The 25,446-nt window shown below is 42.5% G+C and overlaps 1 protein-coding gene across 5 annotated transcripts in view; it reads right to left on the reverse strand.

The window, feature by feature from the left end:
• Positions 1–25,446, reverse strand: part of HPCAL1 (hippocalcin like 1) — a 1,330,750-nt gene that overhangs the window by 992,178 nt on the left and 313,126 nt on the right. For all 5 annotated transcript variants that reach the window (XM_069605979.1, XM_069605981.1, XM_069605978.1 and 2 more), the window contains exon 2: positions 7,249–7,423. The gene's annotated coding sequence lies outside the window, so the exon portion shown is untranslated. The remainder of the gene's footprint in view (positions 1–7,248; positions 7,424–25,446) is intronic.

Here is a 25,446-nt window from a genome sequence, read left to right on the forward strand (position 1 = left end):
TCACCGAACATGTCCAGAATTGGTTCAAAGACATGACGCTTATCAGACTCACAAGGTCAACTCTCACCCAGTTTAAAATCTCTCATCTTTATCACAGCTGAACTCTCATTCAAAGCAAACATTGCCAAGAAGACCCAAACAGCATGGTACAAGCTTGCGTTCCTCTGCAAACTCAAGCCGTTCATCCCCATACAGAGTTTCACAACTGTTGTCCAAGCCCTGGCCATATCCCAACTGGATGGTGACAACACTATTCGCAGCACTCTAAATACCAGCATCGCCCTTCAGAGAGCCACCGATCATGCTTCAGCACCCCACACAGGACTAAGAAAATGTGACTGCATCATCCACATCCTCGAGGAGATGCACTAGAGTTCCCTTCAAATATGCATGATGATCAAGACAGCCTGAACAGTATTCAGAACCAAAAATGTACTTTACCCGGCTGAGATACTCAACATCTCCAGAGGCCAAATGCCCACTGCAAGCCACAACATTGGCAGACTGAAAACAAATAAAAACAATAGGGGAACAAGCTAGGAAACAGGCTACCTCCTGCTACCCACCCTGTATCTGGAACAAGTTGCCCACACAGAGAAGGCTGACCCCTCCCCCACCATCATGCACTTTCAGAACTTAATACACTTCTTTTACGCTATTTCCATCCCAACGGGACCACTCTCCCTTCTGGGAGATTTGGTGAGCAAGAAAGAGAGCAAACGAGTGACATATTGAGGGGAAAAGAAGTGATACCCGGGGTGAGAGAAAGGGAGACTGACAAAAAGTGACATAAAACAAACATCCTTCCTCCCCTGTGATACTGCTGAGGGCCCTCAAGCTCTTCTGAGACGCGTATTCTGCACCACAGACTCTTGGGCCGGCTTGGGCCACCACTCCTGCCTAATGATTTTAATGATCATGCTGCCGCAACGTTGGTTTCGGACTGTGCAAGATAAAAGGTGTAAGGTTTTGAATCAAATCTTAAACGGAACATAGAAACAAGGGGTGTGGCGCATGGCCCCAAAATGTTCCAGCCGCCATTGTGTGCAGCCAGTAATATTATTATGCACATGGCAGTAGCAGAGACAGCTTTTGGTGCATAGGGGTCTGGAAGCTCTTGAGGGGCACAGGAATTGTAAATGATTCAAGGTCAGTGGCATTCTTGTCAAGCAGCTACACAACTGGAGATGGTGGATCGATCAATCCTCACAAACTACACTGTCTGCGTGTGACCCTCCGGCAACTGGTGGCATTATAACCCCAACTAATGAAACATTCTGCTGATGACATTAGCAGGCAAATACAGGAGCCTACCTCTACATTCCTTGTCCCTGACCTAAAATCTCTTCCAGAATTTGCAAATGAACCTCAAGTGGTGAGTGCTAAATCTAATCAAGCGACTCATCGGAGACTATGTGTAGGAAAGTCACAAATGCCAACAATAAAGGACAAAAGTACTCAAGCGTTTGTTATGGACCAAAGGAACTTCATCATTACAAACGTTGAGAAGTCAGAAGGAAAAGAGCCTAGAGAAGCCCTATGTAACAAGGTGTTGGCATAGGTTCGGCAAAGAACAGGGCTGGGAGCGGTCAGATCGTTTGATCTGAAGATATTACGTAGGATTGAGTTGAGTGACTGGTGTCCTCAATCAAACAGGGACTGTGTCCTCGTGGGTTGTGGGTCTAGTAATCTACCTCTGTGCCAATATCTTCCCATGGGTTCCTTGAACTGCAAACTGATACTGTGATGCTACTCTGCCGAAATCTAGAGTTATAAGATCAATTGACCTGTTTCGGATAAGACTAAAATCTTTTTTCACCTTGTGACTGGTTAACTGCTTCATTCTCAGATTGACTTGTTTGTTGGATGGGTATTTGTATTGACCTCCTATGCGTTATTATGTTTTATTTTGTGTTTGTCCTTTCTGTTTGCGCCCTTAAGCCTCCGGGTCAGTGGTGCGCGGTATAAATGTAATAAAGTAAAGGTGAATAGTTTTAGTGCAGGGGCATTAACATATTCCACAAATTAGCGCCCACGAGTAAGCATAGGAATGGAGTCCTGAGTAATGCAGGGGAAATAAAATATTTATTCCAAGAACATTTCTAAAAAAAAAATCTGTTCAAATTGTGCATTTTACAGCATTTCTTTGAAATAAATAGGTTAAAAAGTTAAACAATTTATAATTGTTACTCTAGATAATGCATTCCAAAAAAACTAAAAAATAAAACCAAGTAAGCAGGAGCAACATTTCCATGATGCTTGAGTTCATAACATATGCCAGCATAACCATTGCAAGTAATTTTTATGCAGCTGCGGCCCCTATCCTAGCATTTCCAGTGTTAAGCATTTAATGAAGCTGAGTCCAAATGAAATGGCAGGAATCCTTGTGCAAAGTACTTTGATTTTGTGGCCACAATCAATGCCACTATGGTCACCGTAAATAACTTGTAAAGCTACAGACACAATCTAAACTTGTATGTCCTCTCCAAATCACACTGATGAAGCCCCACCCACAATCTATTCCGACATTCTCAATATAGCAAATTGGATGATGTTTCACAAACACTAAAGCCAGCATTTTCCCTGTCAATAACTTAACCTATGCAGCCCTCTGCTGTCAAACAAATGGATGGATTGTACACGAACCCACATCTTACACCCTCCGTAAATCAAAAGCAAGAACATGTACAGACTTGAACTCTGCCAAAACAGAAAGGGAAGACCTACAAGGCAGGCCTTCTCGGTCTACGCCCCCAGCCTCTGGAACCACTTCTCTGTCAACAACAGGCATGCACCCTCACTTAAACATGTCAAGACAGAGCTCAAGACCCTCCAGTTCAAGGAATGGCTCCTTCTTAACGTCTGGGTCCACGCACCCGCCACTCTCAACCTAGCTCGAGACTGGGAAAACTGTTTCTGCCCCCTACCCCGATTCGCTTTCCTCCAATGATTACTTGTAGATCCCTTGGTGCTAAATTGTCCACCCTCCCCCATTGTTAGTTCCCCATTCCCTCGTATTGATCCCTTGTGATCTGACTTGTAAAGCGGTCCGTTGCTTCCCGAAGCTAGGTCCATGCTCAACAAATACAACATTAATGATAATAACAACAATAATAATCATGTGACACTGCAAGCATGTATTTTGTGTCACTCAGCATGATCTCAGTTGGTCTTCTTTAAAACCAGTCTGCATATTGTAAACAACATTTCTCTGGTTCAGTTTGTTAATAAATCACTTTATTCATAAATTATTCTCTGACTGAGTATATAAACAATTCAATAAGTGAGTAAATCTCTCTCATTCTGTAAATAATTCTCCTAAGGGGAATGGCATGGCGATAAATGGCACAATAGTTCCTGGCTGCTTTGCACAAAATCAAAGAACATTTTGGGAACATAAAAAAGGACATAGAATTATGCACTGAAAACATATGTCTGCAATAATGATGTAAGCATGCAATGATTATGAACACACAATGAATAGTGGGCTTGGTTTTTGTGTATGTAGTATTTGAGTGCTCTTTTTTGTTGTTGAAAATATCTTTTTATTAAGCATTTCTTATGGGATGCGGTGCAAAAAAGTATTTTAGACAGTTCACTTGGGAACATGTCCCTTGACACAATAATACCTAGAAACATGGAAAACATGGTGTACATTCAATCAAGCAACATGTGTAAGCTCAAATTCTACATCTCCTCCCTTAGACCTCCCCTTACCCCCTCCTAATGGGGCCCTGGGTGCAGTGTCAAACACTAGACTGGATCAATTGGATAAGGCAGTGGTTGCCAGTAATCACAAAGCCGTGCATCTGGTCAGACCAATTTTTGGTCACCGTAGAGGTGTTGTTGAATGACTCAGCTAAACCTACAGATAACCATCACAGCAAAGTGGTAAAAAGAAATTTAAAAAATCTGGGCTCAGAGCAATTAAAACCTTGTTTAGCAAAGATCATGGACTCCTTTCAGGAAGAAGATCTCTGTGAAAACATGCTACTAAATTACACCACTCACATGCGCGATCTGGTCGAACAGGTAGCTCTCCTGAAAGCCAAATTGGTGAGGAAAAATATCAACAATCGGAAATGGTATAATGAGGAGATCAATAAATAAAAACTGGAAAAACGAGTTACAGAAAGGAAATGGAGAAAAAACCCAACACCCAAAAATAACGACCACTGGAAATGTGTTAATTACACATACAGGAAATGTATAAGAGAGGTAAAGGCGAACTATTTTAACATGGAAATAGCAGCAGCCCCTAATGCTACAAGCATTTCAGAGGAGGAGATGTGCGCAACACTGGCCAAAATGAAACCCACCTTGTGTGTGGAGAACATCATACTGACAAAAGTCATCTTAGATAATAAAGAACTGTTTGCCCCAGTCCTAACAAGGATAGTTAATGCATCATTTAAAGAAGGCATATTGCCAAGGGAGATTGAAGAAGTGACCATTACTACCCTGGTCAAAATAAAGACAACTGGAAATGTGTTAATTAGACATACAGGAAAAGTATAAGAGAGGTAAAGACAAACTATTTTAACATGGAAATAGCAGCAGCCCCTAATTTTACAAGCAAGATATTTGAGATACTCAAGGGTCTAGAAAAACCTAAAGCACTCACTCCTCCTTTCGTGCCTACCAAGGAAGACTGTGAGGTAGTACGAGAAGCTTTTGCAGCTAAGATACAGAAGGCAAGAGACAACATCATTGCATCAAGAGAGGGCTTAGGCAAACCAGTGCAGGCAGTCGACCCCCCCCACTGTAGGTGATATAGCCAGCTTTAGTTTCTCATTTGTTTCAGAGGAGGAGATGTGCGCAACACTGGCCAAAATGAAACCCACGTCGTGTGAGGAGAACATCATGCTGACAAAAGTCATCTTAGATAATAAAGAACTGTTTGCCCCAGTCCTAACAAGGATAGTTAATGCATCATTTAAAGAAGGCATAGTGCCAAGGGAGATTAAATAAGTGACCATTACTCCCATGGTCAAAAAGGCCGGGCTGGATCCAAAAGATCCAGGGAACCACTGCCCAATTTCCTAATTCTAATTTCATTCTGAAAATCCTAGATAATATTGCGACTAACCAATTTCAGAAGCACATCGGGGACCAGGGAACGCTGCATGAGCAGCAATCAGGGTTTCGAGCAGTGCATAAGTCAGAGACCGCTATGCTGGATTTGCAGAATCATATTTTGGAAATAGTCAACAAAGGCAAAGCAGGGATATTGATGTTACCTGATCTCAGCGCTGCCTTCGAACTAGTGGATCATCAGCTACTGCAAATAGACAAAAGTTTTAGACAAAATAGCGGGCTGCTCAGCAACCGTGCTGGCATGGCTAGCATCTTTTCTCAAGGACCGACTAGCCCGAATACATTGGGGATACAAATTCTCAGAGGCTGCGGCAATCATCTTTGGAGTTCCGCAGGGAGAGAGTCTCTCCCCTCTGCTGTTTAACCTCTACATGAGAAGCCTCTGTACTCTACTAGAAAGTGTCGGCGTGTTCTTTACGAACTACACTGACGATACTCAGTTAATCTTCACTCTAGAAGGTGACTATCTGAAAGATAGCGAGAAAATAACAGAAGTTTATAACATTATCGACCACTGGATGAAACAACATTGGATCTGTCTAAATAACACCATCTGAACTAATGATTTTTGGAACACACCAGGCCAGAGCTCAGTTAGGCAACACATATAAGGCTTTTGCTATTAAAGAGGCCAACATTCCAGTAATGACCCAAGTTAAAACTCTAGGGATGATGGTAGAAGCATCAGCGGGCTCAGAGATACAGATTAAGTATCTCCATAAGAACAACTCCTACTACATGTGACTACTCATAGAAATTAGACTCTTCCTGAATGAGGAAAATACAGCAACCATTGCTAGGGCTATAATCTTGTCATAACTAGATTATGGTAATTCCCTGTTACTTGGAGCACCTAATAAGGAAATAGAAAGATGCTAAATAATGAAAAATGATGCAGTGCATATAGTCAAAGGGATCAAGAACCGTGAGCATGTAACAGCAGGAAGGAGATCCCTGCACTGGCTGAGAATTGAGGACAGAATACAATTTAAGTCCATGACCATAGAGCACAGATGCCTATTTGGAGCAGCACCAAATTATTTCAAGAAACACTTCTCCAGGTATGTCCCAAGGCGCCTGCTAAGGTCAGCCGAGAAGGGTTGGCTAAATGTGCTCTTGAAAATGCACTTGTTTCAATAATTATGCTAACATGACATCTCAGCATTGCTAGCCATCTGCTTTATTGGTTGTAATGCACCTGTCTGTTATCTGTTCCTGCGTCCTGATGGGCTTTCAGCGCAATATAAGTATACAAACAAATAAGCAGAGAAGGCACTAGAAAACATGGACTGGGGGTGTGCCCATTGGCCGCCAGATGGCTATCCGGATAGCACTGTTGTGTTATAGGATTTACTTCAACTAATTTGAGTCTTAGATGAGTCTTTCACTACCTTCAATGGAGTTCTTTCAGAAGGGACAATCCACAAACATAAGATAAAGCTCTACAAGCCTCTGCTATTATCACTCAAAATGCCCATGCAGCCTAAATCAGCCACTTTAATCCATTTGGTTATAATTAGAATTCAATTGTTTTTTTATAACGCAGTTAATACGAAGCGGTTTCTAAGCGTGGACCAGGGATTCGAAACTGTGTTGCTCCGCGTCGTCTTGCTTTCAAGACAAGCATGTTGCCACAGAGCTATATTACCTGCGATGACCAGTTGCATCTGGATTATATGCAGCTATCTATGAAGGGAACCAATTGTTCTTGTTTGGACCCCATCACATTTTTTATGAAAAACATTTCTCTCTCTGAACAAAATGAAAATAAACATCATAGCCCCAGAGCCATCTCCCTTACTACCCATTGATCTACTCACTCTAGTAGCAGTTTATCACAGGTTATCCACAAGAACCACAGACCACATAGAATGTAAGCAAGTTTAACTCTTGTCTAAAATTGGGCTAGAAACATCAACATTAAATGTTGAATACATTACTTCTAGGGTGCTCATCCATTCATGTTATTACTACTGTAATGCCATGTATATTGCATTGCTACAAATGGCTATCTGGAAGTTAACAACAGAAAGCAGCTAGCTAGCCTGGCCCAAACACCATCACATCGAATAGGCACTGATGCGATTGCACTGGCCATGGTAAAAGTGACCAATTCAGATCTAGCCAGTCTCTAACAAAGGACTTCTTTACCTTTGGAATCGTGTTGTCAGTTCCAAGTCTGGCGATGATGTTGCTGTTTGTATTTCTTCCGAAGCGAGGTACGGGAGTGTCCTGTCCTGAAGACACTTTGAAAACTGCTGGAATGACTGCGTTCCCCAAATCCAGGAGGACCCCAGATGCCAGATAGATGGAATGGGACACCTATCTAGAAGACAAAAGCATAAGACTATTTAGTTAAATATAGACTAGCAACTGCTAAATCAGCATTAACAAGCAATGAAAGTATTGAAAAAGAGGCAAGGAGACAAAAAATCCAAAAGAAAACAGAGGACAAAAGCATAGGACCAAACAAAAACAGAGGACAAGCATTTAGCTGGACCTTGAGGTATACAATGGCTTATTGAAAAAACAACACCCTAAGAGGCAAGATGCAAAAGTATGTAGAGTAGGGGCTACCTCAACATTTATCCCCTTCTTTGAAATTGGGGACAGAAGTAATTGGAGCGAGTAGGTTTTGGAATTCAAGCCTTTTCAAAAACATAAGATTGGGCCACATATAAATGCACTCCAGTCCACCAGGTCAGTGATTTAAATGGCCTTGAAGTACCAATGTGAGTACTGGCACTTTTCATTTTTGGTAATATTGAGTATCATCCCTTTTATCAAGTTAACATAGTGACAGTACCGATGCGGGTGGCAATGAGCAAAATGAAACAGAGCTGACTGCTGGTTGACATGGTTTTGCACACAAGTGACTCCCTGCCCCCTTGCTTTTCGTGCTGCAGAGAGAGAAACAAATAGGGTGAGAAGATGACAGGTGGCTGCTGAGAGAAATATAGTGGTAGTGCCTTGGCAGATAGGGAAAGAGAAAGGGACAGAGAGTGAGAGACAAAGTGTAAATACAGAGAAAATAGACACAAATAGGGGGTTAAATGCATGGAGCAAGACATACAAGGACATAAATAAATGGATGGACGTAAATAGAGAGGGACTAGGTAAAATACAGAGCGAGACAGAGGGGGCAGTGATAGAAAGATAAAGCAAGACTTTTAAGGAGGGACACAAATAGGCACATAACAGGACACAAACAGTGAGACAAAGGATGAGCACAGTAGGGACACATGTTAGGGTTGGAGTTGGAGGGATATGTACGAGTCTGTGCAAAAGTGAGAAGCGACAGAGCAAGAGAAAAAGGTGTGAAAAAAGGAGGCTTTGCAAGAAGAAACGAGAGCCATCAAGAAAGGGGAAATGAGAGAGAGAGAGGGGTAAAGAGAGTGAGAGGGACAAAGAAAAATGCGGGACTGGTCCCACAACACACCAAGTATACCCCAGCTTGATATTCCTGTATCATCTTCCGATGACATTAGGGGACTAATGCTTGGAATTTTTCTGAACAAGAAGCTCTTTTTGCAAGAACATGCTTCAAAAAGTCCCAATAAGAACTGTGTGATACGGCAGCTTGTGCTGTACAGTATGGACTGAGGGAATGTTGTCATTATGGGAGCTTCCAAATGTCCTCTGCATCCCTTAAGGTCAGCACTTCATGCTACAGCAAGACTGTTATCGAGAGACAGGATATTTGATCAAAATAGGTTACCCTTGGATGTTTTCATTCCCTTTAAAATGGGTTGGATAGCCTGAAAGCAGTTTTCATACATAACCCTTCTTACCGAGCCAATAAACTATGATCGCAGAGGTAACCAAGAACCAAGACCTTGTGCAACGTAATATTCCAAAAATGCTCAAATATCACACTAACACATTCTTTGTCAGGCACTAATCCTCACTACTGAAACTCTCTGCTTGATAATCTTCGATTGATAAGGTGCAAAACAAGGTTCAAAACAAAGATGGAAAAAATAACACTCAATTATCTTGATACTTTCCAGAGTTTCTAGTTATTCAACCTAAGGTATGGGTGCTAACACAAAATTTGACTCACAGCCTAACATCCCAACAATGTAACAAGATTAACAAAGAAATGTTCTACAATACTTTTGTAGAAATTGTGCAGCACTCACTTCACTAGTATTCAAAATAATAACTTGTCCACAACAATATTCTTGAAACCCACAAACAATCTGTTACATTCACCCAGCTTTCACCCACCGAAAATGCTTCCAAATTTACTGTGCAGTCAATACTTGAGATTGAAAAGAATCACTTCCACCCCAGATGTTTATGCATCTGAAAATCCAAAATTATGCCAGAAGTTTTTGGCAAGAGGGTATAAAGAATCTCAACTACTTGACATCGAAAAGAAATTTTCTAAAATCAAAAATCAAATATCCTTGTTACAACCTAGTCCACTAGACAAAATCTCTGAGTTGGTGTATGTTACAACCTTCTCACCTCAAAGTCGAGCCACTGAAACAATCTTTCCAGTTGGCATGCTTTACAGTATTGTAGTTTCAAACCCCCTCCAACGTTTACCTATCAGAAGGGTTCATCCTTAAGAAAATGTCTCACTAAAACCCTTCTCTAAACTGTCACACCATTGTACTAATGTTATGAAAGGACCTTATGTTAGACATCCCTATTCAGGGGAATGGATTTTCCTATGGAAATATTCAAACAAAATGTATGACCTTCGATTTGCATGACCATACGTAACATACGGAATGGGATTTAAGTTGCTTCATGTAGAATAGAACATATCTGATTGATGTTTGTACCATTTTGTTACATTTTCATTTGTATTTGTAAATTCACTAATAAGTGGGTTGCAATATGCATGGATTTTCATGAGATTTGATTAATGGCGTTCAATATCATAAGTATTTTAATTGATTACTATGGATTTTGTATACATTTGAATGCCTTAATGACACAATGATAGACATGGAGCACATACATTAAAATCATTAAGTATCGGTTTTAAATATATATATGCTTAATACTCCCAAGATGGCGGTCACACTGTGATACAATACCTTTCTACCGTAGACTGATTAGCCTTAAGAAGCCTACTCAGCTGGAAATATCAAGCATCGCTTAAAGAGACACAAGATTCCACACAGACATTTTCTTCAATCAGAGGGCAAATACTGTAATGTCACTTGACTTTATTAAGGTAAATATTACTTTCAAATTGATTGTGTCCTCCCATGTATTCCTCATCTTTTGATATTTCCTTTCCAGCTTCAGCTGCTTCAGATTTTTTTGTGAATGTTTTTGTTCTTTTTTGGAGGAGTCAAAAAAAACTAAAATAATTTCTTTAGAATCGCTAAAGTTTACTTGACATTACATAAAAGATCATTATATTTATCATTTTAGATAATTAAAAAAGTGAGGAGTCTGACTTCCCAATGAAGGGTGTTCCTGAATGCATTGAAAGTGCAATATTGCAGCCATCTGAACATGAATTAAATTGTATCATCATCTTATTAACCTCATGAAAGTGTTCCGTTTATTGCTATTGGTACTCTTGATCATCATAAAATCGAAACATTGTCGATCAATTTGTGACATTTACATATTTCCCTCTATATAATCCTGATTATATGATTCTGAAATTGTCTTCATTGAAATTTGATTACTAGAATTAAGGAAGTAAGATTCACTACAGTACATTTATTCATTTACTTGTACAATTATTTACTTTAAGAACATTTGCAATTTTTAATTGAGCAAATTAAAATGTGTATTTTTAGAGATTTGTTTTGGTCTTAAATATTGTTTTTTGCCATCAGCCTTCCCTCTTGTGGAGGAAATGGTGCTTGGGACGCCATTGATGTGCTGCTACATTACTCCAGAACATCCCCAGCGGTCTAGTTAATTCCCGACATGGTTGCCGCCTCTCCTATACATTTTCACATGGCAGCCACAAGGCCCGTTGCAACCCTACGCCTTGACTCTTTTTGGCATAAACCAAGGTTTTCTGTATCGCGTACCCTCCACTCTCTCTCTCTCTCTCCTCGACAGCCTTGCTAATTGTTTTTGCCGAGTTCCTCTGTTTCCTGCTCTTTCCATTGTTTCTGTTTCCTCACTGGGATTTAACTTCTTTGAACTGACTCCTGTTTTGCCTTATTTTCCTTACCTTACTTCTTTGTTGTACTTTTCCTTGCCAACTTACTGGACTCCTTGTCCTGTCGCATTGGTTCAATATCCATCTCCTCTTCCAAACATCCTCTTGTCCTGCCTACCATAGTACTCCAGAGTACTTTCTCCCCACTTTGGACATTGCTTTTGACGGAACCTCGTTTTACAGCAGATTGAAGGGTTTATTGGCGCCTTCTGGCTTTTTCCCTTCACCTGGTCATTTCGGGTGGGAGTCTCGTGCCTTTGCTGGGTAGGCAGCTGGCATAGTGGCTTCCCCCCGAGAATGACCATTCCTCTACACGGATAGACGATCCTCCAGAAAGAAAGGAACGCCTCCACCACAGAAAGAGGAGTCTAGTCTATCCAGCAACGAAGAGTCAGGTGGGGAAGACGTCCCTGTTGTTGACATGTTTACAATTGTATATTGATTGGAAGGTACTGCACCGTTTCTACAGAAATAACTGTAGAACATTTCTTTGTTAATCTTTAATTTGTTTCCGGAAAGTACTTAAGGTCGTCTTAGCATTTTGTTTTGATCATGTTTACTCTATGAATCCGGTTTGATATCCTTGCATTGTATTGTGCTCGGATGCTTTTGGGCAAGGATCATGCATAATACAATATTTAAATTAAATGATAAATAAATAAAATAAAGAACAAGATAGAGCGAGAGAAATCAATAGGAGACACATACGGAGAGTGAGGAAAAGAAAGAGGCATGGTTACAACAAAGCAAGTGTATGAGACAATTCAATACTTATGGAGTGAGAGTGAGATACAGAAATAAGACTGGACAAAATGTGTGAAGGTGAGTGTAAAAGAACTTGAGGTCTTCACAAGACATACACCCATGGTGAAAGGTAAGAGCGATACCAAGAAACAGAGTGCGAAAGAGTGACAGACCCTAGAAAGAGAATGTGTGACACATGTGTGACATGTATCCTAAGAGAGGGTAAAAGATTAAAAGAGATAGCAAGAAAGGGAGATTTTGAGACTAAGAGTAAAAGATAGAAAGTATTAGACTGGATGAAAGTGAAAGGATTAAAGACTCAGAGAGCAATGGCAAATGAGAATCACAGAGGCAGAGAGGCAGTGGGCTTGTTTGCTGCTTTGCTCTCCATGTATGTGTTTATGATGCATTGTGTTGCAAAGTTTGTTCTATGACTTATGGAACACACGCGTGTGCACAGTACAAACATTAGGCTGCAGTCTAAACATATTGTAATACTGACTTACCTTGGTAAATACTAATACTGTTTTTCCCTCCCAATTTCAAGCACTGTATAGCGTTATTCTACAGCCAGAGGACGATAACCAACAAAACAGCTATATCCTCCTCTCATGGAGACCTTGTGCTTTCCCCCAACTAACCAGACTTGCTGCGTTACCACTTGTGACAAATAATACACTTGTAACAATATTAAAGACTCCATTTGCTGCCTGCGCCTCAAAATCTGCATAAAGGTAAATGGCAAACTCTTCCACCATGCTCCCACACAGGATGGAGACCACACTTAGTACGAGCTACAAAAGCAAGTTGCAGTTTATACCCACATTATAACCAAATTACAGTAACAGGCAGATGGGTCTCTACTCTAGGCACCCTTTTGTGGAAATGTGCTTTCTTCTTGTTGCAGTTTTCACGACACACCTTTTCTGGAAAGCACAGCTCTCTAACCTCTGATAACAGGCAGCTAAAATCTGACTCTCGCAGAGCGTTCCTCCATTGGACCGCGCCACCCACAGACCACCTTTCTCTGCCCTGCCCCAGCATGAACTCTGTTTCCTGTGCATTCATCAAATTACAAACACAGATAACAATGATGATACTTATAAATCTGAGAGGACATCACTGGCCGGGTAGGTTTTGGTGAGAGAAGTTAAATACATCTTTGTTCTATAACCAAGCTTTCACAACTCTTACACTCGCTATTTGAAAACATGTGAAGTAAAAGACTCCCAAAGTTACCATAGAATCTCCTTTTGGTGATCTCAAGGCTTAATCCTGAACAAGGTGCTGAGGTGTGTAATGGACAACATTCACAAACCGAAGTACGTTTAGTCCAAACAAAAGGATTTCTGCAAATTGAAGGAATCAAACATGAAACCACTAATCGAAGATACTCCAATCAAGATAAAAAAAGATAAGCTTCAACATTGTGGTGAACCAGATGAAGAAGTCAGACTCGAGGATGACAATCTCAAGGGTGTTTGTCAAACTAAAAAGGAAATGTCTGTCTATCCCTGCTGCTAATAGGCATTTTCCCTACCTAGAAAACTGATACCAAGTCTGCTCGTCCATCAAAATCATAAATAGTTCTCAGCCCAAACCTAATCGCTATCTGGCCGTACCCATGTGAAAAAACAATATTAAAATACATGCCCATTCAATAGCTCTCAGCTTAGGCTGTCTGGGCAATTGTCCTTTGGATCGCTCTATGCAGAGGGATTTCAATACATACAAAAATAGTCTTAGAAATTAAGTGCTGTCAGTTCTCCTGTTAGCCTCTTCAAATAGGCTTCTAACTATATAAGTCAAATATCTCCAGTTTGTTTTGTAGAAGAATGTCTTACTGTAGTCCTTTGCCACACCCTTGACCAGTCTCTATATGAACCATTTGTGTCAACTTCTTCACGTGGCGGAATGCTTCCCTTATTTCTTTTCCACCACCAAGAGCAGTTTATCTCTAATGGTTTTGTTTCTTGAACAGATTAATTGAATCCTCCAGGTTCCCTTTTTTCTATGGTTGTATTAATGTCACTTATTTCTCGAGGGCTCTTCAGGCCTCTCTGTCTTTCAAGCTTCTTTAACCTCCCTGATTGTGTATGTGCTTTTTGCCAAGATTGAATACTCAAGTTTCTATGGTTCCCGTTACCATTTGTCAGTTTCTTTCTCTTTATTGGTTTCTGCTCGCCTCCCTCCACCCTGGGCAATCTTGTTACCTTCTATGTCTCCGGGTGGGCTCCAGCAGGATTGCATTCTAGCAGGGATAGTGCAGTTTTCCCTTCTCCACAGCGTAACCGGCACAAAAGCCTTAGCTTAATTCCTTCTGCCCGATTCAGCAGTCTCTGCAGTCCTCACGTTCCAAATGGAAGATTTGTTGCTCTGTTCTGGGGCCGGCACAGTTTCCTGGGTTCAAGACCCACCACGGCTGCAGAGTGGTCATGCCACCAGGTAAAATGGTCCTTCTGTCTCAGTCTCTTGCTCCTCTGTTTCTGCTCGATTTGGCAGTCTCTGTGGCCCTCATGTTCCAAGGTAAAGGAGTCACTCCTCTGTTGTGCACTGGCCTCGATGTGGTTTTCCCAGGTACCAGACCCACCATGACTACAGCGTGGTCACGCCACCAGGTAAGATGGTCCTTGCATCTGAGCCTCTTACTTGGCTGTATCGCCTTTTTCAGCACCAGCTTTCTAGCATCTCTGCCTTCTCCAACCATCTATACATGCTACTGCTGGCTCCGTGGTCTAGCATGGCTCCACCCCTCAAGGACGTCTCTACGTCAGAGGCTCACCTCTGCGTAGGATTCTTCCTCTCCTCTTTAAGGTTCCTCGTCCCTTTATTTATCACCACTGTACTTCAAAGGCATGTGTTACTTTTCTTCAGTTGCTGAGTTCAAGGGAATACCAGTATTACCTTGAGACAATGATGTAAAAGCAATGTCAGTATTTGTTGGATGCAAAACAGAAGTAACAGCAGTGTCTTTCATACCTATATATGTACACAGAGTATTCAAAGGGAGTTCCTTGTATGAATGGGAGTATGTGTTCCTTAGAGGGTAATCTCTCACAGCGAGGTCCCGCTTTTGCCGATGCCTAGGGAGAGTCTTGCTTAGCTGGCTCACTTCCCTAGCCTCAAATGGGGTAGCCCCCCTGAAAAGAAGAGATGATTTGTCCAGATTTGTCACAACATCCAAATGTAAAAGTCTACAACAATGGGTTACTGTAAGGGACCATTGAAGTTTTATACAGTACTTCATACCAGATTTCTACCACTTCTAATCACTGTGGTGATATTACCAGATTTGATGGTACTCAAATCATCAACCTCAGATGAACGATGATCTGAGTGGGCTATGCTGGGATTTTAACTTGTTGACTACAGGTTTGCCCCAAGTCTGAATGAAGCTCTTAACAGCCATCTAAGCAGCATTCACTGAAGTAGGAATGAGGTTGAAGTGGTGTCCATGAACATCTTGACATCCTTGGATTGAGTGGACTGATCTTGAAAGTGAGGAAAGGATGATAAGAATGTTCTCGGGGGGAAAAAGAGGAGCTAGCATCAGCCAAAGTAAGATGCAAGGTTGTTTGAATAAATCACTTGGTGCCACCAGTCAGTTCTTTACAAACTGCTGAAGAGTCTTGGAGTGATCGATGGTGCAAACCTTAAGTTGTAGGATGTAGACTTTACAGAGCTAAACACATTCTGATCAGGCAATGCTGTCTGCTATCTAGCCACAATCCTAGTAAAATGTGTCATTTTCCTGTTTAATTAAAAATATTGGATGATAGGTTAATAAAAATCAGCAGCGAGGTTACCAGGCACGGATGCCACCCACCCTCTAACTGAAGCAGCAACACCCTATTCAGGAAGGGATTCATTTGCGCCTTTGATGCAGCTACTTTGGACATGCATAGAAAAGAAAGGAAAATGTAATTTATCCTGATGAGTGAGATTGCCATACTCATCAGTAATCACCTGAATGTCTGTAGATCATCTGTCTGTTAAGAGTCCCAGAAAGCTGCCAATTTGTTTCATCTCCCTCTTCCTTTAAGGCCTCACTGAAACTTCCCATCAAGAAATAGTACCTCTTGTTCAGTTGCTATCTGAAGGTTCATTAAAGAGTCAAATTTCATCCAACATCACCCCATCCCGGGAAGCCTTATATACATTTTGCAACACTTTCAATTTTGTCTGAAGTCGATGCCTCAGAAATCTCAGAGAGTATGTTTCTCCAGATACATACTGCACATATAGGTGTGCTTACATGCATCCTACAGAACTTATTTTGTAGTGAATGGAGCATAGGTTCTTATAAACAAGCGTAATTTTCTCCTTTAAAGTCTAGCATCAAACACGCTATGCCCCTCATTTGAAACTTCACCAGGCCTTGCAAATCTGATCCATGGAATATCGCCATCAGGTACCAGTGGGGAGTGATCCGAAAGTGTTTGTAACAGAATCCTAAAATCCCTAATCCACTGAGCAGCCCTTTTTAACATTAGTAATAGGTCCATTCTCGAGGCAGAATCATACTTTGGAATATAAAAAACAATTCTCAACCTCCAGGATGAATATAACGCTACAAATCCTTTACGGAGGTGGTGAGTAAACGCTGGAGACCTTTGGGTTAGAATGTGATGGAGGTTTACATATGCCACTGGAATTACCTATACAAGAGTGATAGCCAGGGTAAAGTCTCTCACATAGTTTGCAAGTGAATAAACTTATGCAGCAACCCCCGTTGCTCACTAAGCTTAACATCCGCTAGGAGATAGGACAAGCAGGATCCGACTGGGTGTGACTCACTCTTGGTGGACAAGGAATCCACAGAAAGATTGTATCCATAAAACCTCATGTGGGAAGTATAATTGTATGTCGGACCCTTTAGAAATGGCTGTTGTAGTCGTGACCTCTTTGTAAGACCCTCATTTTGAGAACCAAAGAATCAATGAATCGACCAATCTCTTTTCAGCCTGAAACATCAAGACACCATTCGAGCGACATCAGGAGAGAAGAAAAAAAATAGGAAGTTCCGCGGAGTGTGCCACAAGAGGAGATGTCATCCTGTAAGGCAGAGGCAGGAAGCAGCCAGATGCAGAAGGCATGTTGCACCGTGGATCCCACAAAATGCTGCTGTCTCCAAGACGGTCTGTAGCCACCAATCTCGACCGACCGAGAAGTACGGACTACACCAGAAGTGGATGACCAGCACCCACAGTCTATCGCGCCGACAAACCAATGATCATCGGCCCAATGAAGCAACGTACAGACGCAGAGTATCAAGAAAGAAGCCGGACCACAGTTCTGCGATTGCTGAGAAGACCGCCTGCTCCAAGGAATGCTGCTACGACAGACAAGGTACATGGTTTTTCCAGGAAGCAAGGAGTAGGCAGGAGAGACCCAGACAGACCCCAACACGGCATGAGAGCCCAGATACCCAAAGCTGGGGTGAGAGACTAGATATTCCCAGATGGGGTGAAAGCCATATGACCCCAACATGGGGAGAGAGATTCCCAAACTGAAGGTCGGGTGAAGAAACCCCACAGTGGGGTGAGAGACTAGAGAGACCTGGCGGGTGAAAGCCAAACAACCCATCATGGGGATAAGAGATACAGTAACCCACAGCAGAGCGAGTGTGTCCGGAACCCAAGGCAGGGTGAGAGAAGCAGTACCCTAAGGTGGAGAGTTAGATATAAAACCCCATGGTCGCTTGAGAGAAACTATATTCCAGGTTGGAAGGATGATGGCTCGATTGCAAGGGTGAAAGACTGTTATACCAGAAGAGAGGAAGAATAAAGAGACAATTGTTCTTGAACTTTGAACTGTACATCCAGAATGACATTTGGGCGGAGGTCAGAAATCAGCCACCATTTGATAGGTTGAGAAGAAACCCCTTTAGATTCCTGTCCTGGTTGAATTTATGTTGATCCTTTTTTTATTAGTGGTAGGGACAGAGCTCAAGTCAGATTAGGCGTTGGGACAGAGGACGGTGCTAGGTTTGTAAAACCTACTGACACACCCTTTATTCTTTTCTTTTAGATAGGGCCAAGATCGACACAGGGAAAGAATAGGCCTTCTTCTCTTTGTTTTAATACAACTCAAATTGTGACATGACCTCTTGCCCACCTCCTGAGACTGACTTACCAAAGTTCATAAACGTTGACCAGTAATACACTGACCCCACCCAAGATCCCAGCAACCACCAAAAACCTACCATTTTGATCTTCCAGAAATTGAAAATACAAAAAACAGATTTATCAAAACTGCAACCAACCCTTTTACTCCTCCTTTGAATGAAAAGAGGGTGGTGAGCGAAATATCAATGGAATCCCCAAATCCTCAGACATTATCCTTGCATTGCTGTCATTTGATGGGTCTCATTAAAAAAATAAAACAAGGTTAATATGTTGTTTGGAAAGGTAGGATACAACTTTCCTGGATTTTATGGGATGGCATTCCATGTCATAATCAGGAGGGTTAGCACACCAGGAATACCTATGTCTAATGATGGAGGCCACACTTATGCTTGTAAGTAAAACAGTATTGTACCATAAGATTAACCCTTTTTTAGACCAGCTTTATATTAGAAGATACTGAAAAACAGAAAAACAATCCAACCCAACCTACTCCTCCCCAAATGACGAAAGTTGTCAGCACATCCATTCCCACCCCACAAAGTAATTCTAAAATGCATGAACAAACAATTGGCTACAACTTTAAAGGCAGCCGAGGGTCATTCCTCAAATCACCCATGACCCAGTCGGGATTTGTACACAATATGAGCACCCACAGCACTCTCCCAAGTTTAGACAACAGAAAAAAGGAGCAGAGCTTGTCAAAACCTTAACGATTAATTACATGCAAGATTATCAGCCTGCTTCTCCAGGTGCTGCTGATGGTTATGCACACCCCTTTTCCCTTGGGCTACTGGGGGAGATGCATGATCTTTCCAGAGGGGATCTCTGCCCAGGAAATCAATTGCCTATTCTGGCGAGTGAAAAAAGTGATTTTTTCCATTAATTTGCACATGGAGCATAGGTAGAAAGAACATTGATTATTGAATCTTTATATCCGGAGCACTTCCTCCACTCCATTGTAGGCTCTGTGGAAAGCGTTTACAGGAATGCTAAAATCAGGGTATTTAGCTATTGAGGACTGCTGGAAAACTATGGTACACTTTTCTCTTACAAGCTGAAGTCTCATGTCACGGATTGGACATGGTGGAGTCCCAGGGATCTGGGTTGGGCTGTGTGCATGCTGCTCAACCAAAAAGAACAAGGAGAAATGTTTGTTGAAAAGATTCCCACATCATAGCCTTCTGGGAGACTCCCAATACAAATAGTGGATCAATGCAAACTTCTCGTGAAATTCTAATTTTTAGTTATGAGTGTTTACGGTTTCCTGCTTCTTTGTGGATGGGTCACAAGTGTTTTGTTAATCTGCTAGATCATATTTATGCAACTGCACCTGTGTGCCTTAAATTGGGAGGGTGAAAGTCTACTCACTGAATTCCAGGGACTTCCACTGGCATATCATTTTTGACTGATAATCGGTGCTCTTGGGTACTGTTGTGAGACAGTCAGTCAAATGGTTCAACAATCTTAAGCAAAGTGAGCCTTTTGTATAGTGAGTTTTTTTTTTCTCTCGCCACATATAGCAATCCTATGTTACCATACCAGATTTCCCCATCAAGTACCAGTTAGTCACATGACATGACATGTATTTCCATCAAATAGCCAAGCGCACATATGATAGGTGTTTATTTGTTTATAGATTTATAATGCGCCAGAGCCTGCAGGCTTCATGTATTGCCATAAAATAGAGGGATCTCTAATACAAGGTTTTCCATTCTCACTTTCAGAATTCACGTTCTATAACGGTTGTTGTAAAAAAATGACAGGTACTCACGTCATATGACATGTAGTGTCATCAGAAGGCTAGGAACCACATCAATTACCCGGTGTGGTCATAAAATATCCTTGTCGACAGACCACTTGCAGGGTGTAGCGCCAAGTGCAAATGTGGAAACCCCTACTGCATTAACAGCTCTCGGGTCTTGGACAAAAAGATAAGTATTCTTTCAAGGATTTTTGACAGGCAATATTGGAATGTTAGAAGGGCTAGTTGCTTAGACAATTACACCCTGCTTCAAGAGCAACTCACTAACAGGGGTAATACCCTGTTCAGGTTCTGGTTACAGTGGATATTGGGGAATACAGGGAGTTTTTTTAAAAGGGATAACCCCATAATCTTTACATGTTCAGCAATTGGAATTAATAACGTCTTTTGTCCTCTACCCACTACCCACTCTCTGGGCAATTGTTCTTACGGGACGACCTAAAGAGTGTCTAGAACAGCCTCTTGTTATAGCGAACACTCAAATACACCCCATTAGGGGTGCAGTAAATGGTGCATCAGAGATTACACAGTAAATTCCTACTTAACAGCATGACTGTGGCAGAAAAACTAAGGAGAAAGGCATGTATAACCGTTATGGGACCTAGAGTAATTGTAAGTGGATCTATGGCTTGATGTATTACTGGGACATTAGAGATTCCTACTCCTCTCACTCTATCTGTAGATAAGGGCAGATAGGGGAAACTTAAATCTCAGAGCTGAATTGCTAGCTCTAATGTATATCAGACAGGGTACATATTTCCCTTCTACTCCACAATGCACATGCAGGCATTCTTGATCTACTGGTACACCTGCATCCATCCGAACCACCTCGTCCTCGTTTAGTCAGAATGAGTCTTGGTAAATGGGAGGAATCATAGGGTGACTAGGAACATAGGCAGTTGCACTACGATTACCCAAGGAAGATTCTAACTGGCAATGGGGTGCAACTCACCTCTAGGATGATGGAGTTGTTCCTGGTGAGTGTTGGGGTGGTACATCACAAGACCTCTTTGTACCATCCTGAGACCAATGGGTTGGTGGAAAGGTTCAATCTCAACCTCATGTGGTGCATTATGATGGCATTGGTTGAAGGAATTACTTGGTAGGGAGAAGTTAGTAAACAAAAGGGTCGCTGTGCGCAGTTTGGGCCCACATGCCATCACAGTGTTAATACCATTCGAAGTGTTAAGGAGGACAGAGGCTCACACATCGGTCTGACTGCCGTGGTTGGGGATATCCAGATATTTTGAGTGGGATCAAGAGAGATTGAGAGAAGTTATCAATCGCAAGGCTCAGGGTGTGAAGGAGAGATATGATTAGTTGAAGAAGGCGAAGAGGTGTAAGGTGTCAGAAGGAGAGGTGATACGTGTGAGGAATCCAAGGATGTTTAAGAAAGGGGAAAGTAGATAATGGGGGCAGCAACAATTCAGGAAAGTGCTGGATGATGTGGTTATGTTGGAGGATGGTAAGTTGTGGAACAAAGCGAGGATTGCAAAAGAGAAAACGAGGTAGCCCTTTCATGAGTGTAGGTGGTGGATATGGAAGGGGAAGGTGTGCTATGTAGTAATGCAGGACAAGTGTTGTTTGATTATGAAATAGCCTCACGGTTTTACAACATGTAGAGCTAGTCCTCTATCAGGAGGACTTGGGGCAGAATTCTGTCCTGGCCCATTTTGAAAAAATGGTTACTGAGGCCTGTAAGGGCACTCTCTTTCCCCAATGACCAAGCTGTTTTAAGTAGATACACGCTAAGCTATATGCTTGCAGTTCTGGCAGATCCTGGTAGCCTGGTTGCCCCCAAGAGCCCGGCTGTCCCTGAAACCATTGTTGCCAATGCTGCACAATGTGCCTGGATAGGGTGCTCCTCTCCCCCTGCCACTACCTTTTCCTCTGAAACTTCCCCTTAATGCCAGGTGCAGATTGTGCACCTCTCCTGTATGTTCTTCAACTGGAATACCATAGGTTTCCTCGCAATGTTCTTGTTTCGCTGCACCACACAATGATTAGCAACCGCTACTAGCTCTAAACAAGGGCTTATATTGTCACCGGATGCACACGGTTTTCAACTGAGCCTGAATCTTAGATAGCAGAACAGATGCAAAGGAATTCACTATAGCTTCCTGCATCATCTCATATGGCTTAATGGTACCAGAGTGCTGTGTGAATGCCATCATCAACAGATTTAAATAATTGGCCTGCGATTCCACTTCTGTTTGCAGTTCTCTATTGTTGTCCAATCAGTCTTTCTAGGGACGATTTCTGGGATCATAGTGACACGTCGTATTCCCAGATTGTTCAAGGTCACCTCTGTGAGAAACTTGAAAGTGTCACCCTAGTTAGTCCCCGGGGATCTGTCATCGCAATTGGATCTAGTTTCTGGGGTGGACCAGTAAGGGAGGATCACCTGGATGGGGTGTCCTCGGGGAGTGGGAGTGGGACACGGACGGGTGAGATGCAGTAGCTCCCTTCCTTTGACACCTTTTCCCCATCCTCTCTCATAGGACATTCAAAACCACTGCCCCGCCCCTTTTCCAACACGTACACTTTCACACAACACAAAGGACAACGGACTAACACCAGAGCCAATTACCTGACATGTCCCAATACAAGGGTCAAGCAGAGTCAGGCAAGTAACCTGAATCACACACACCTGACAGCCCTTTCCCTTCCCCACGGCGATAAAAGGTGGAGCCCAAGAGCACAGGACGAGCATGGCAGACAGCATGAGGAGATGGCTAATCAGGAACGTGGTTTCCTTTTGTGTCACCTGGTAGAGGGGTGCAAGAATCTGCCCCAAATGTGGTATATGCTGTCTCCAAAACCCAAACAACCCTGTGAACTATTGAGCTTGTTTCATATTCATGGGTGTAGAGAACTCAAGAATCTTTTGTTTGGCCTTTGGCACCATTTCACGGTGCCCATTAGACCACTGAATTCCCAGAAAGATCACTGTTTCTGCAGAACCTTGGGTTTTTTTTTCTCATTGATTTCCCATCCTTCCTTCCTTAGTCCTTCACTGATAAGATCTAGATGCATCCGCACACTCTGCTCCTCCTTTCCCTGTATCAAAATATCATCGACATAGTGCGAAATCTGTACATCGAGTTTGCACAGGATTTTATCTAAATGTTCTGCCACCAGCCGGTGACAGATGGTTGAACTGTGCATGTACCCCATAGGCAAACAATGAAACGTACATTGACTCCCATTCCAAGAGAATGCAAACTGCTCTTGGCATTCTTCTGCAATTGGCACAGTGAAAAATGCATTTGCCAGATTGATTACTGCATACCATGTTCCCTCGAACTTTTGCACATTCTCAATTAAGGTAACTGCATTGGGGACTGCAGGGACTAACGGAGGAGTGTACTTATTCAACTCACGATAATCCACAGTCATCCTATAGCTTCCGTCCAGCTTCTTAACCGGCCAGACCGGATTGTTCCAAGCTGTGGTAACAGACAGTAGCACCCCTGCTTCAACATAACCTTTGATGGTGTCTGAAATCTGCTTCTGCCCATTATTGTTTTACAGATACCTGCTTCGTGGCTAAGGTAACCTGTACAGGGGGCATCTTCAATTTCCCTACAAGGATTGGAGTGCACGTCAAAGCACTCACCCCAGATTGATAGGTTTTACCTTGCAACCCTAGTGTCAACCCCTCCAAAATATCAAGGCCAATAATCTACTCGGGGATGGGAACAAACAACACTTGGTATTTGGTCCTTTTCAGATTACCAATCTTTATGTCAACTTTTGTTTGCACGACTGGAGTCTCTTTACCCCCCAATCCCATTATGGTGAAAAGTTTGCCATTAAACTTGAAGGATTCCCGTGAAGGCCCCCGCCCTTGTATCAAATAAGGTGCAAACCTCTTGCATGTTTAAAATTTACATGAGGCCGTCTGTCTACCTTAAGTTGGGCAGACGCTACCTGAGTTTGACCACAATCCTATTTGTATTTTGAATGCATGTATTTGGACTGTGTTTCCAACATCGCGCAACTTTTCCTCATCCACCTCCTCCTCAGGCGGTGCAGAGGGAGCCTTGCTCCCATTGGATTTATTCACATCTTGCCTTTTCACTTGTATTGCTCTTTACCTTGTAGTCCTCTTTTTTTATAGAGCATAGAGCTGATACATATCTTGGGTTTTGATTCCATCAATGTCTTCCCACGGCACTCCATTGTTCAGTAGTACCAAAAACATGTCCTTTCTCGATACACGAGAATCTCGGCTATCGAACCTCCTTCCAGGAGTTCACCTATCACTGCACCCCTCTCTTTCTCGCTCCCTTTCTAAGGCTCTTTATTCGACCTTATCCCATTCTCCTAGATCAGCCAACTGTCTGATAGCATCCACCAGCTCATTCGTTATCTTACCAGTCATCACCACCAGCAGGGTCATGATGATATTTTTGTATGCAGGAGCGGTTCGAATGATTGTATTCTGGGCTGAGACCGATAATGCAACTACCCCCATATGTTCGGGAGTTTCAACATGAATAGCTAACTTCATGGCATGCTCTCTAAGCCTCTGAATTGCCTCTACGAGGGTATACAATTTTTTCTCTTCATTAGTCCAATCTGATGCCATTGGATACTTGCGATTACACCCCTGTGCAGTTAACTCTAATAGCGACACTTGCGGTTCTCTCCCATCATGATCATGAGAGGACTCTGCACACAACACCTCCTGAATATGTGTTTCCCGTGACAATAGAAACCTTGCAGTGTTGAAGACCTGCTGCTGTTTTAATCGGTTTATGATCTCTCCAACTTCCTGCTGAGAGTAATCCTCTAGCGTTGTCAAATCCACTAACCGTCTGCTGGATTATTCGGATTGGGCCCAGCTTGTCTATGAATGACTGGGTAAACCGTCACTTCTTTCTGGCCAGGCTCTAACTTGGATGGCACTTCTCTGTCTGACCCACTACTGTCGGATAGATCTCCATCCCTTTGATCGGGCTCCCAATCGACCCCTGCAGAAGCAATTACTATTGCTACCTTTCGGGTATTCACCCTCTCCTTCTCTTCTGATATTTGTATCAAGCGACCCTCACAGCAGCTCATTCGGCCACGGCTTTATATGTATCTGCCTTATCGTGATACAATTTCATTTGAAGCTGCTGCATTAATGCAATCTGTTTCTCGCCAGCCAGCTCCTTTTCCAACCCGACGACAATCGCCTGCAGCTTTACATGTTGTTGCACCTTTCGGAATGCATGTAGCAAAATCCACCCTCATCTACCTAAAGCAGAACACTCCTTTCCCTTCTCCACCGGCACCTGTTGCAGGCAGCCGTCCAATTCCGTCGGACTTGCCTCTCCTGTACCCGTATCCCAGGTCTCACTCAAACCTGCGCCACACGCCCAGGCCTGTGCCGATTTATCATATGGAGCCTTTGTCCACCTTGGGATCATTACCTCAGGACAACCTCTGCCTGCGGAGCTTCCTTTTTTCCTAAAGAGGGAACTCATGGTGTCAATAGATGTTTCACGTTCCTATCACCAATACCTCAAAACATCTGCACTGTCTTCCACAAGCCACAAAGAAAATTGCCTTTCCGA

The sequence above is a fragment of the Ambystoma mexicanum genome, chromosome 4p (assembly GCF_040938575.1).
Source record: "Ambystoma mexicanum isolate Mex_15411 chromosome 4p, UKY_AmexF1_1, whole genome shotgun sequence".
NCBI lineage: Eukaryota > Metazoa > Chordata > Amphibia > Caudata > Ambystomatidae > Ambystoma > Ambystoma mexicanum.